General features: G+C 41.1%; 1 pseudogene; it reads right to left on the reverse strand.

The window, feature by feature from the left end:
* Positions 1-10,587: 10,587 nt before the first annotated feature.
* On the reverse strand, positions 10,588-10,705 carry LOC124726300 (annotated as a pseudogene).
* Between the last annotated feature and the right edge of the window lie 1,953 nt (positions 10,706-12,658).

The following is a 12,658-nucleotide window of genomic DNA, read 5'->3' on the forward strand; positions in this document are numbered from 1 at the left end:
AATGCGAGTCCAGTGTCTAACCACTGCGCCACCTCGCTCGGTGCAGCGATATTCTTGGCGGCGGAAGTCCATAATGCTTGTGTCCCCACATATGCAACAATTTGGTAGTACTAAATAAAGAAGCCAGTGGTAAGACCCTAAATCTGGTAGAACAATTGCAAATATACCTCCACAAAATAAAAAAAAATAAAACCTGAATCTGCATTAAACGAACAATCAGATTTTGCTAGCCATTGTTATTTTAGTAATTTTAAATTCGTATTTTAATTTATTCCTCGCATATATGAATTTAGAACTCAGGCCTCTGACAGTCTGATAAACTTCATCTTTGATAACATCAAGTAAAATTACATCTGCGAAGTGTTTTTGAGCAGTTGTAAACAAATGAGCGACGTGAGTGCGACGACAGTGTGTATGCTGGCCTCAAAAGTTAAAAATGGCCTTCCTAGTTTATTCGGTAAGTTTTTCACTGTTTTTTCCCGCTGTTTCTCACGTATTTCCGCACTCGATTCACGAAATACGAAACCTAACATCTAATTTCCTCATGCAGGAAAATACATTTCCTCTCACTCAAGAGAAAATATAAATTATGTACTAGACGATTTGCATCTGAAGATGGACCCACGGGGTCAGAAAAGCATAGTATAATTTAACAAAACACGAAAAAAGTTGTGACTGTGGGCGCTTTTATTCAAACTCCCTCTGTGAAATCGACAAATGTAAAAGTAATTTCCGGAGTACCCAAGGGTGTATGAGAGGACCGCTACTGTCTGCATTGTATACTAATGATCTAGTAGAATGCGTCGAAAGCTCTTTAAAGGTATGTGCAGACGATGTGATTGTATGTAAGGAGGCAGCGACGCCAGAAGACAATAACGATTAGCAGAAGGACCTACAGAGCATTGATAAGTGGTGCAGCGACTGGCAGTTGACTATGAACGTAAATAAATGTGACGTAGTGCCCATTTACAGGAAAAGAAATCTGCTACTGTACAACTACGCTACTGCTGACAAATTGGTAGAAACAGTGACCAACATAAAATATCTAATAATATCTATTTAAGGGATTCCTTTTAGTACTGATCTAGATGAGCTCACACTGTTCATTATTCAGAGTCAATTTTCATTCCCACACCACACAGATGTGTTGTCGAAACCATTTTGCAATTAGTTTAGACCTTCTGATGACTTTGCGAGGCGATAAATCTGCAAACAATCTACGAAGGCTGCTAAGACTGCTTCCTAAATCATTTACACGGATTAGGAACAGCAGACTTCGTATAATTAGTACGTCCTTGGGAACACCACGTATAACTTCTGTTTTACTCGGTGATCGTCCGTCAGTTACTATGAATTGTGACCTTTCTGACGCTACACTCTGGAACCGCGCGACCGCTACGGTCACAGGTTCGAATCCTGCCTCGGGCATGGATGTGTGTGATGTCCTTAGGTTAGTTAGGTTTAAGTAGTTCTAGGGGACTGATGACCTTAGAAGTTAAGTCCCATAGTGCTCAGAGCCATTTGAACCATTTTAATCAGTGTATATTTTGCGTTTATTTTTGGTTGATTCGGGTGTTACGGTATTCAGTTTCACTACAACGACCTTGTGGCCCGTGACTCCTGTATCTCTCATGATCATCCCTATTTGCTTAGGACTGTATGTTGCAAGTGGTCAAGTACGTTTTCGCAATCATTTACACTTCGAGTGGGCTCCTGAACTAATAGTTCGTAATAATTTTCAGAGAAAGCATTTAGTACGATTTCGGACGATGTTTTGTGTCTACTAACGACTTGAAATATATATTTTCATCAACATATCGAGGGTAGATCGACACCACAACCAGCTAGAATTGTACAAGTGGGGTACCCATTTAAAATGAGACTCATGTTTTCTTTGAACCTTGCAGCAACTGTAGCATTTGAGTCATGAGTTCGGTAAAGAGAGCCAGTTACGAGGGTTGGAACTTAAAAGTGGCAACTATTTATTCACGACCGATACAAAAGAGTTACATATTTGCACCTGTTACTGTCCTTCAAGGTAGTCACCAGCGCTGTGTAGAACCCGTTGCCAACGATGTGGAATGAACAAAGTAAGAGCATATGGACTGTCAGACCAGTTGTGTGATTGGATTGAAGAGTCCCTAGATAACAGAACGCAGCATGTCATTCTCAATGGAGAGAGGTCTTCCGAAGTAAGAGTGATTTCAGGTGTGCCGCAGGGCATTTCAGGTGCTGATATGAATCTCGCAAGCTTGATCGACTATTACACTAAACCAATTCCACACTGCAAACGAACATAGCCTCATTACACTGAACTATGACTCTTAATCTTACTTGTTTCCTCGTCTTAGAATAGCGGCAGAAACTGTCTTGTATGACGACCATATCGAAAATACTTGAACCAGTGCTGTAGTTGTGTATTAGGTTTTCTCTGGGACTTATTAATAAACTTCAAACTGTTAGATGAGTTGTAGAATATATTTTCGCAGGGACTGGCCTGTAGGCCGTAATAATGAACAGTACGTATGATCTAAACATAAAGGAACTGTCAGTCTAATGGCGAATTAGTAACAACACCATCACAAGTGTAACTGCATTAACCATTCAACATTTGTGATAAAATATAACGTGAAACAGTAATATTATGTAACCTTGAGGACTATGTGGAGGATGTAAACCTTGTACGATGCTATTAACAATATACATCAATGACCTTGTGGGTGACATCGGAAGTTCACTGAGGCTTTCTGCGGATGATGCTGTGGTATATAGAGAGGTTGTAACAATGCAAAATTGTACTGAAATGCAAGAGGATCTGCAGCGAATGGACGCATGGTGCAGGGAATGGCAATTGAATCTCAATGTAGACAAGTCTAATGAGCTGCGAATACATAGAAAGAACGATCCCTTATCATTTAGCTACAATATAGCAGGTCAGCGACTGGAAGCAGTTAATTCCATAAATTATCTGGGAGTACGCATTAGGAGTGATTAAAATCATATAAAGTTGATCGTCGGTAAAGCAGATGCCAGACTGAGATTCATTGGAAGAATCCTAAGGAAATGCAATCCGAAAACAAAGGAAGTAGGTTACAGTACGCTTGTTCGCCCACTGCTTGAATACTGCTCAGCAGTGTGGGGTCCGTACCAGAGAGGGTTGATAGAAGAGATAGAGAAGATCCAACGGAGAGCAGCGCGCTTCGTTACATGATCATTCAGTAATCGCGAAAGCGTTACGGAGATGATGGATAAACTCCAGTGGAAGACTCTGCAAGAGAGACGCTCAGTTGCTCGGTACGGGCTTTTGTTGAAGTTTCGAGAACATACCTTCACCGAGGAGTCGAGCAGTATATTGCTCCCTCCTACGTGTATCTCGCGAAGAGACCATGAGGATAAAATCAGAGAGATTAGAGCCCACAGAGAGGCATACCGACAATCCTTCTTTCCACGAACAATACGAGACTGGAATAGAAGAGAGAACCGATAAGGGTACTCAAGATACCTTCCGCCACACACCGTCAGGTGGCTTGCGGAGTATGGATGTAGATGTAGAAGATGTAGTATACCCGTAGCAGAGCCTGTTCTGTTGATGGTGCGAATGGAGCGGTCTACTGTCCGTCGAACCTCTGGAACAGTTTTGAAGCGAATGCCGCGAAGTGGTTCCTTCATCTTCGGAAAGTCACAAGGACCTAAGTCCGGGGAATATGGTGGATGGTGCAATACTTCCCAGTCTCATCGACCGAACAGAGCAGCCACAGCTTGCGCTGTATGCGCTCGCGCATTGACGAGCAAAATGGTGGGTGGGTTGAGCAGAAAGTGTCGCCGCTTCTTTCCCAAAGCTCGTCGCAGGTGATGCTCCAAAAACGAACAGTAATGCTGTGCACTGACGGTCTGCCGTGGAGGAACGTAATGCGTTAGGATAACACCATTACAGTCGTACACGACAATCACCATAATTTTCACCATACTGGGGCTCTAATTCACTTTCGACTTTCCCGGCGACCCATAATGATGCCATTCGTTGGATTGGCTTTTCAGTTTTGGCTCGTACGATGTGGCCAATGTCTCATCCAGTGTTGCAATACGGCGTAAGAAAACCTCTCCTTCACTCTCATAGTGCTCCAAGTGCGTCTGAGCAGCGTAGTAACGCATCGATTTCTGCATTTCCGTCAAGTCATGCGGGACCCATCATGATGCAATTTTTCGCATGCCCAGGCGTTCCTTCAGGATGCGAAGCACAGTCGTATGCGCTAATTCGGTCACGTGAGCCCGCTCACGAATCGCATGGAGTCTATCACTGTCCACTCACGTGGCACTTTTTCTTCACAGACGCTAGGACAACCTGCCCGATACGTGTCTGCCACGGTCTGCCTACCTTCGTTGAAGGCTTATACCCAACGTGCCACTGTTCTGTACGGCAATGCCGATTCCCCGCACGGCTCTTGAAGACTCTGATGACACTGTTGTGCTGTACGACATCTGGCACATTCAATCTTGTCCAACTCCGTTGTTCCTGTTTCGGAAACACAGTAACATTTTATGTTAGACCGCTCGCTCACAAGTGATTGTGTTTCCCTCGATTGTGCGCACGCCGGTGACGTGGCACGGGCGAGTCCATATGCTCGGAGGTAAGGTAGACATGTCAACAATGTGTACTATCAGCGACAATAGTAGATTCCATTGCATAGGTCTCCACAGCAGTGTTGCCATTATTTAAGTTCCAACCTACGTATTAATTTATTCCTCTTGTCAAGTAAACCGCCTGACCCACATTAAATTGCAGGAACCACTTACTTCAGTTTTGGTACAAGGACAGTTACTTCTAACAGCAAAAAACACACCACCAGCAATCGCATTTCACTTATCCTTTCTGAAGACCAATACGTTCATTACAAAATTTCCCCTGAACGTATCTTCAGCTTTAGTCAACTTACAGTACCTATAACTTAGCGTTTGGAGCTCAGGTTCTTTCGCAACACTGCTACGACGATTTATGGCGTCCCGTGTTTGCCCTGCACCCTTTGAAATTAAAGCCCTTTTCGTACTATCCCGAGATTCTCTAGCCTTTGGATCGTCTTCGATCTTCGCAAATTCATATAGGATATAAGACAATTAGCCAATAATATTCGCTTGTTTGTTTTCTGTTGTATACGTTGCTGCCTATCCAATCGTCCATATGGCAGCATTTTTTTTTTGTCGATCGAAATCAGAGTTTGTCTGGTCGGAGCGGTAGTTATGTTAATGTTGGTTCTCTGATCAAGGAGTGCTAATTTCCGCGTGGGAAGCGTCGATACGGCTGTACGCCAGTGGGATCCCACCACTGTTGATTGGTGCAGTCCGGCTTTTACTTTGAATTATAATTTTACCTTTTCCTTAATAGTGCAGTGCTGAAACAATCACTGTTGAATCCTTGGTAATCACTGAATTAACGAGGGTAAAATATCATTAAGTTGGCGCATAACTAACCCATGTACATTCTTTCAGCAAGAAGAGGGGTCGTTGTCCAGTCTGAAGGGTGTCGTTACACTTTTGGAGAAGTTTGTCTGTGTACACTCTGCTTTTTTGGGTGTTCTACTGTGTTGTGTACATAGTTTTATCGAAATTCGTTGAGATCTTGTTGACTTTGATCAAGTATTAGGTTTATAACAGTATGCCGAAGATAACGCGTGTGCGAGCGACAAGTCTAGCAAGGATGAGAGGATTGATCTTGGATATTTAACAGGAAAACATTCAGCAGATTGATTTTAACGAACCGCGGAGAGGAAGCTCACAGGTTGCGTTGGGTTGTTTGGGGAAGGAGACCAGACAGCGAGGTCATCGGTCTCATCGGATTAGGGAAGGACGGGGAAGGAAGTCGGCCGTGCCCTTTTAAAGGAGCCATCCGGCATTTGCCTGAAGAGATTTAGGGAAATAATGGAAAATCTAAACCAGACTGGCCGGAAGCGGGATTGAACCGTCGTCCTCCCGAATGCGAGTTCAGTGTGCTAGCCACTGCGCCACCTCTCTCGGTAAGCTCACATGGTGAAATAAATGTAGAAAAATGGCTCTGAGCACTATGGGACTTAACATATATGGCCATCAGTCCCCTAGAACTTAAAACTAATTAAACCTAACTAACCTAAGGACAGCACACAACACCCAGCCATCACGAGGCAGAGAAAATCCCTGACCCCGCAGGGAATCGAACCCGGGAACCCGGGCGTGGGAAGCGAGAACGCTACCGCACGACCACGAGATGCGGGCGAAATAAATGTAGAAGAGGAACCCACTAATAAGCAGAAAAACTGGGATACCTTAGAAACAGAATCCAAGGGAGAGGATAATCTAATAATTTCACAAGCGACGAAAGCATCCGAAACTACCGGCCACGAAACAGCAGCAAATCCTCAAAATCCAGCCTCGATTAACCACCAAATCTGTTTAATACAGAAACGCTGGGAGAGTCGAGAAATTCGCAAAAAGTAGACAGAAAGATTTAGAAACAAGCAACGAGGAATGGTGAGCAAAATAAGAAACTTGAAATCAAGTCAGGCAGATGCAGAATAATCTAATTCAAAAAGATGATGAATATACACGTGGTTTTGATAATAAATTAGAGACGTTGGCGCAAATCATTAAAGAAACCATCGATGAATTAAGGAAAGATGTCGATGTTTATGCGAGGAGTATGGAGACAGTGTATGGAAACAAGAGGCCACGGAGGAGGTGAAAGCTGACAAGGGAACTGTCAAGTTGCAGTAAAATGAAGTAAAGGAGGGAGAGGGACGAGTAGAAGTCTTGACCATAGCTGCAGAACAAGTGAAGATAATGACACGTCATCTGATAGAACCATTCTGACAAATTTGCATGAACACTAGGATATCAATGGCTTACTGCAATTAAAGGAAATACTGGCGTCAGTCAGTGGAACAGAGGAACATTGGTTGTAGTACAGAAGGAGAATCTTATCATGTCATCCTTCTCCCTAGAGCCTGTATTTCATGTAAATATATATTCTGTTCTTTTATACGTAGTTGTAAGAAAAACTAAAATGTCGACAAATTGCACTGAAAGGGCCCGTATTTAAAAGTTTTAAATTACATATTTTTACATTTTTCAGTTATAATACATATTTCACACTAAACTGCATAATTTCACATATTTAACATTACTACTGAATTATTATACATGTTCATAAGTCCCATACCTTTTTGTCACATAGCAAGAAAGGAAAGAATCTTAAGTTTTACAATTGTGTTTCTGATAGTGTTGTCAGCCCTATTACGCTCAAAGCTCTTGGAGAAAATTACAGTATCCTTTCACCTCCTCAAGAGTCCAAGTATTACTTATCGCTTGAGAGAGAGATGCTTCACATTGTCCCTTCTCAGTTAGCAAACAAGATTGTTTCGAGATAAAAACAGTGTTCATCTCTCCAGTTTTTCTGTGCCATGTGTAAATTACCCCCCATGCACAGCATTTTTTGTCGTCATAATTCAATGTGTGATGCAAGTAAAGATGAGTTCACTGAGCTACATGAGGAACATTTTATGAATATTTCTATAGTTTCCACGTGCACGCAACATGTAAACATGGTTATCCACCAGATATGATAAAGCATGTCTGGCTCATTTATTATTGGTGCTGGACAGTCAATTGAATGAATGTTCGTAATGTAGCGATGGCAGAATTCCAAGATGGCCCCCAGCGGGTTTAGGTCATGGCAGCAAGCTGTGGTCGGGCGGACGAGGCGGTAAGTAATACCCACTCTTCAGTAAGTGAAGGACACTATAATATGCTTAAAGTTCCATGAAATTCATAGCGTTATTGAAAGATTGAACATTTAATAAATAACATAAACTTGTATATAGCTAGAACAAAGAACAGTGGTGGCGTAATCTTAGACTTGAACAACCCATATATACTGGTAGGTAGGGTGTGGTCATAAACAATATGAATACCTTATTCAGTGAATGTACACTTAAAGATGATAGGAGGAACCTGGTGCTGATATGAATCTCGCAAGCTTGATCGACTATTACACTAAACCAATTCCACACTGCAAATGAACATAGCCTCATTCCACTGAACTATGACTCTTAATCTTACTTGTTTCCTCGTCTTAGAATAGCGGCAGAAACTGTCTTGTATGACGACCATATCGAAAATACTTGAACCAGTGCTGTAGTTGTGTGTTAGGTTTTCTCTGGGACTGATTAAAAAACTTCAAACTGTTAGATGAGTTGTAGAATATTTTTTCGCAGGGACTGGCCTGTAGGCCGTAATAATGAACAGTGCGTATGATCTAAACATAAAGGAACTGTCAGTCTAACGGCGAATTAGTAACAACACCATCACAAGTGTAACTGCATTAACCATTCAACATTTGTGATAAAATATAATGTGAAACAGCAATATTATGTAACCTTGAGGACTATGTGGAGGATGTAAACCTTGTGCGATGCTTTAGCGTAACAGTTATATCATATTTATTTTCCACTATTTACGCACACGTACATTAATTTTGTTTGTGATCCACACAAACATATACAGGGTGGTCAGAAAATGTGTGAAATGCTTGTAGGGATGTTGCAGGGCAGGCTGTACTGAGACATAAATGTTAAGAAAGAAATTCGATACGTTGCTCCGTTTCCGAGTTATTTAGCATAGAATTTAGCCAATAGGGGCGTAGCGCGCTCGCATTCATGCGGCCTGCCAGGGGCGGTGTTGCCCAACGAGTGCTTTGTCTCGTTAGCATAAACTTGAATTTACGCGGGCGACGATCTGATTGGCTAACTTCAATGCTAAATAACTCGGAAACGGAGCAACGTATCGAATTTCTTTCTTAACATTTATGTCTCAGTACAACCTGCCCTGTAACATCCCTACAAGCATTTCACACATTCTCTGACCACCCTGTATAGTGAAATGATTTTTATGATTTCTGTACCTATGGATTCGTATTACTTGTACTATGATGTACATATATATATAAATATTATTGGTACTTTGAGATACAAACATGCTTTAGCATAATTCTTACACCATTTTGCTGTGCCACTGTTTACAGAAATATATGTGACTTTTGTTATGCACATGAAAACAAACACTGAAAATGTATATGTAATTGGATTATTTGTGTTTTGGTATGTAGATATTATTTTTATCGTGAATATTCAACTATATAAAATAATAGTGAATTTGATTTAATAATTCTATCTTCAATAAGGAGTATATCTGAATTAATTCGTAAACCAGTGAGCATGTGATAATAGTGAGGCATTTCCATTTTATAAAGAAAATGAGTGTGAATGAGAAGTTTATGTAGATAAAATTGTAAAACTGGTATAAAAGAGTGAATGAAAATCTGTGAGCTGGTAATCCCTTTGAGTATTATGTTCCACAAAATAAAGTTTACCAACACCGTCACTTGTGGAGAGCGAAGAGAAGGCAAGTAAAACGTTGGGACCGCTGTATTGCATGGGGGCTATATTCCTCTGGAAACCTTTTGTTTTGCATCCTAAATATGGATAGTGTTCCTAGTGTGGGCAGTCTGCTGGTATCAAGGAAACGTGCTCCAAGTAGACAGTGACAGGGAGCGCAGTAATGCAGGTTCCTGTCCTCTACAGGAAGTCAATATTCCGTGAAATGTAGGTCTGGAGCTGTGCAAAGATAAGATCTCTGAAGTGAAGTGAGACAAGAGGCCATCTGACTTTTTGTGTTTAAGATCAAAGCACGCCGAGCCGTAAGTATTGGCCTTGTTTAACTATCATTGTATGATACAAATAAATTATGGAGTGGGAAAACTGAAATCGCTGTGTTTATGAGGAGAATTGGACAAATCTTGGATGGCAGAAGCTGCTTGTTTGTGAACTCCAACACTAAGCACCCACTAGTCAATTAAGTTAAAACTGAATACAGAAGTGAGATTGTTGCAGTATTAGAGCAGACCTGACTGCTCACTGGTGCTCAAAATCATGCACATAGCTCACATGAGAAAGATTGAGTAAAAAATTCTGGTTATTGCTGCGAGTGCTCTAGGGAACTTCTTCCATCTGAGACTAGCCAGTGGACTCTCCAGCCAAGATATGGGCTTCAATTTCGGGCTCTGAGGCAGAGCGGCCTTCGGTGGAGGCCAGATGACGTAGAATTTCTACTCGCAGGTACCCGTAATTTTCAGTATGGTGAGCGACTGCACTGTTCGCAAATCAAATGACAGAATGTACACAGAGTTTTCAGGCTGATGTTAAGGCTTTTACATTTCTAAGTCAAGTACATTTATTAGTAATGTCAAACTCAACGTGGGTCCCGTCAAGATAGTGAGTGCATACAAGATTCTCTCTGTAGTTCCTTCTTTCCTCTCTGATTAATATTTGGCAGTCACTGTGCGCCTTCCACAAGTATAAAAAGCACTCCGTCTTCAGGCCACAAGTGGCCCATCGGGACCATCTGACCGCCGTGTCATCCTCAGATGAGGATGCGGATAGGAGGGGGATGTGGTCAGCACACCGCTCTCCCGGTCGTTACGATGGTTTTCTTTGACCGGAGCCGCTGCTATTCGGTCGAGTAGCTCCTCAGTTGGCATCACGAGGCTGAGTGCACCCCGAAAAATGGCAACAGCGCATGGCGCCCTGGATGGTCACCTATCCAAGTACCGGCCACGCCCGACAGCGCTTAACTTCGGTGATCCGACGGGAACCGGTGTATCCACTGCGGCAAGGCCGTTGCCGTTCCACAAGCATAACCGTACCGCAAAATGTTGTTTTGACTTTAACGTAGTCCCCTCAACCTCATTAGCTTGCCTTTGCCAAGCTGTCGATATTTTAATTCCATTGTAACTTGTATTAACATTTAATGAACATAACGTTTTCATGTCCTTGTGCAGTTGTGATTAACTTGAAGTCTACAGCAAATAGTAATAAATATGGCTCTATAGTGACCCTTGTATCATTTGTTTGATGAAACTGCCTATCATCCTGTGAGCTATAGCGCCCATGTTTCACGTATGCTAGGGTCACTGCTGTTTAATAACTTAAATTCATTAAATTATTTCTTGTGTGACACCTGTGTGAATGTTTCTAATTTTTACATGTATGGTACTTTATGTATTGCTCGTCTAGCTACCACATGGAGTGGTAAGACAAAGGAAAGACCTGAAGTTAGATATTTTGTCATGTTGTTTCTTCTTCAACGCTTTAGGTGATTATTGGGGCCTATTTGCACTTAACATGGTACTCCAGTTCTAAATTTTCCGATTTTTTGTAATTGAGTCATTCTTTCACCCTTATTTTCATGTGATACTCTGATAGGACCGGTGTGTTTTGCTTTTGTAGTCTTCCATAAGTGCTTCCACCTTCAGTGCTTGTCTAGAATGTGTGCTTTTTCATTAACATGTGTTTTTCGTAGCTAAATAGTTGAGTTTCGTACTTCATACGCTTGACAGTCTTCCCCAAAAATACATGTTGAGGTGTCTTCTTGTATTCACCGCTGAATTATGCTAAATTTTCTTCGTAAAATGAGCACCTATTCGTGTAGCTAAATGTTGTTTGTTTTTATAATCTATGATGTAATATCTTTCGATTATTTTCTTATGTGATCGTTTCTGTCTGCCCACGTGATCATCAGATTATACTTCGGTGTGTTATACTTTCTGTAATCGATTCCACTCTCTGTCTGATGGAGAATGACTACCTATGTGTGTAGTGGAATTTTATTAATTTTTGTTTTTCTCTTTTTAAAGAATTTTCGCCGCTTTTTACCTGTGCATTTTGATTACTTGATTTTCTGCTAAGTCTCCAGTAGTTTCAATATATATGGTGTGTGGTAGCTCCTCTGTTGCTTAATCTATTTTCAAATGGGTCGTACAGTGTTTATTTCCATACTTTATTGTTTTCCTTCGAAGCCATGTGTTTCCTTTCCCATTTTCGCATTATGATTCAATGATCCAAACCTCTATTTGAAATAAACGGGAGTTCTTTCTCCTGTCATCTGTTTATAATTCATCTTATTATGGCCACAGATTATTGTCTTATGTAGATTATTTAATGCGTCATGTCGATTTTGATTTCTGTTGGGATTGAAAATAAGTCTTACACAAGCCTTCGGTCTTCTAATTTGCAAGCCACGTCTCATCCTGACCTGTTCAAATGCTATTAGTGTATAAATACATCACCTAAATTAAAAAAAAATGTTGCGTTAATCGTTGCCTAATTTAAATCTGAGTGTTGATAAAGCTTGATTTATGGCCAAAGATGGTGATGTTGCCCCCAATAGTCGCAGGGTATGTTACAGAGTTCAGAATAAATTAAATTCTATAGCTGATACCAAACAGGTAACTCTCAAAGGAGACATTAAAAGCAGACTAACATATGCAAAGACGGCATTCATGGCCAGGAGAAGTCTAGAAGTATCAAATGCAGCCTTCATTTGAGGAATAAATTTCAGAGAATGTACATCTGGAGCACAGCATGGTATGGAAGTGAATTATGAGATGTGAGAAAACCAGATAGGGGAACCTGGGGTAGAAAGGGATACAAAGTTGAAAACATTGATTAAAAGTACAAAAGTGTTAAATAAGAGAGTTACCGATTATCATATGAACGCATTATGATCTATTAATCACAAAAATACAAGAACATTGCCATAAAATAAATCACTCAAAAACAGAAAGGTATGTCATTTG

The sequence above is a fragment of the Schistocerca piceifrons genome, chromosome 1 (genome assembly GCF_021461385.2).
Source record: "Schistocerca piceifrons isolate TAMUIC-IGC-003096 chromosome 1, iqSchPice1.1, whole genome shotgun sequence".
Taxonomy (NCBI): Eukaryota; Metazoa; Arthropoda; class Insecta; order Orthoptera; family Acrididae; genus Schistocerca; species Schistocerca piceifrons.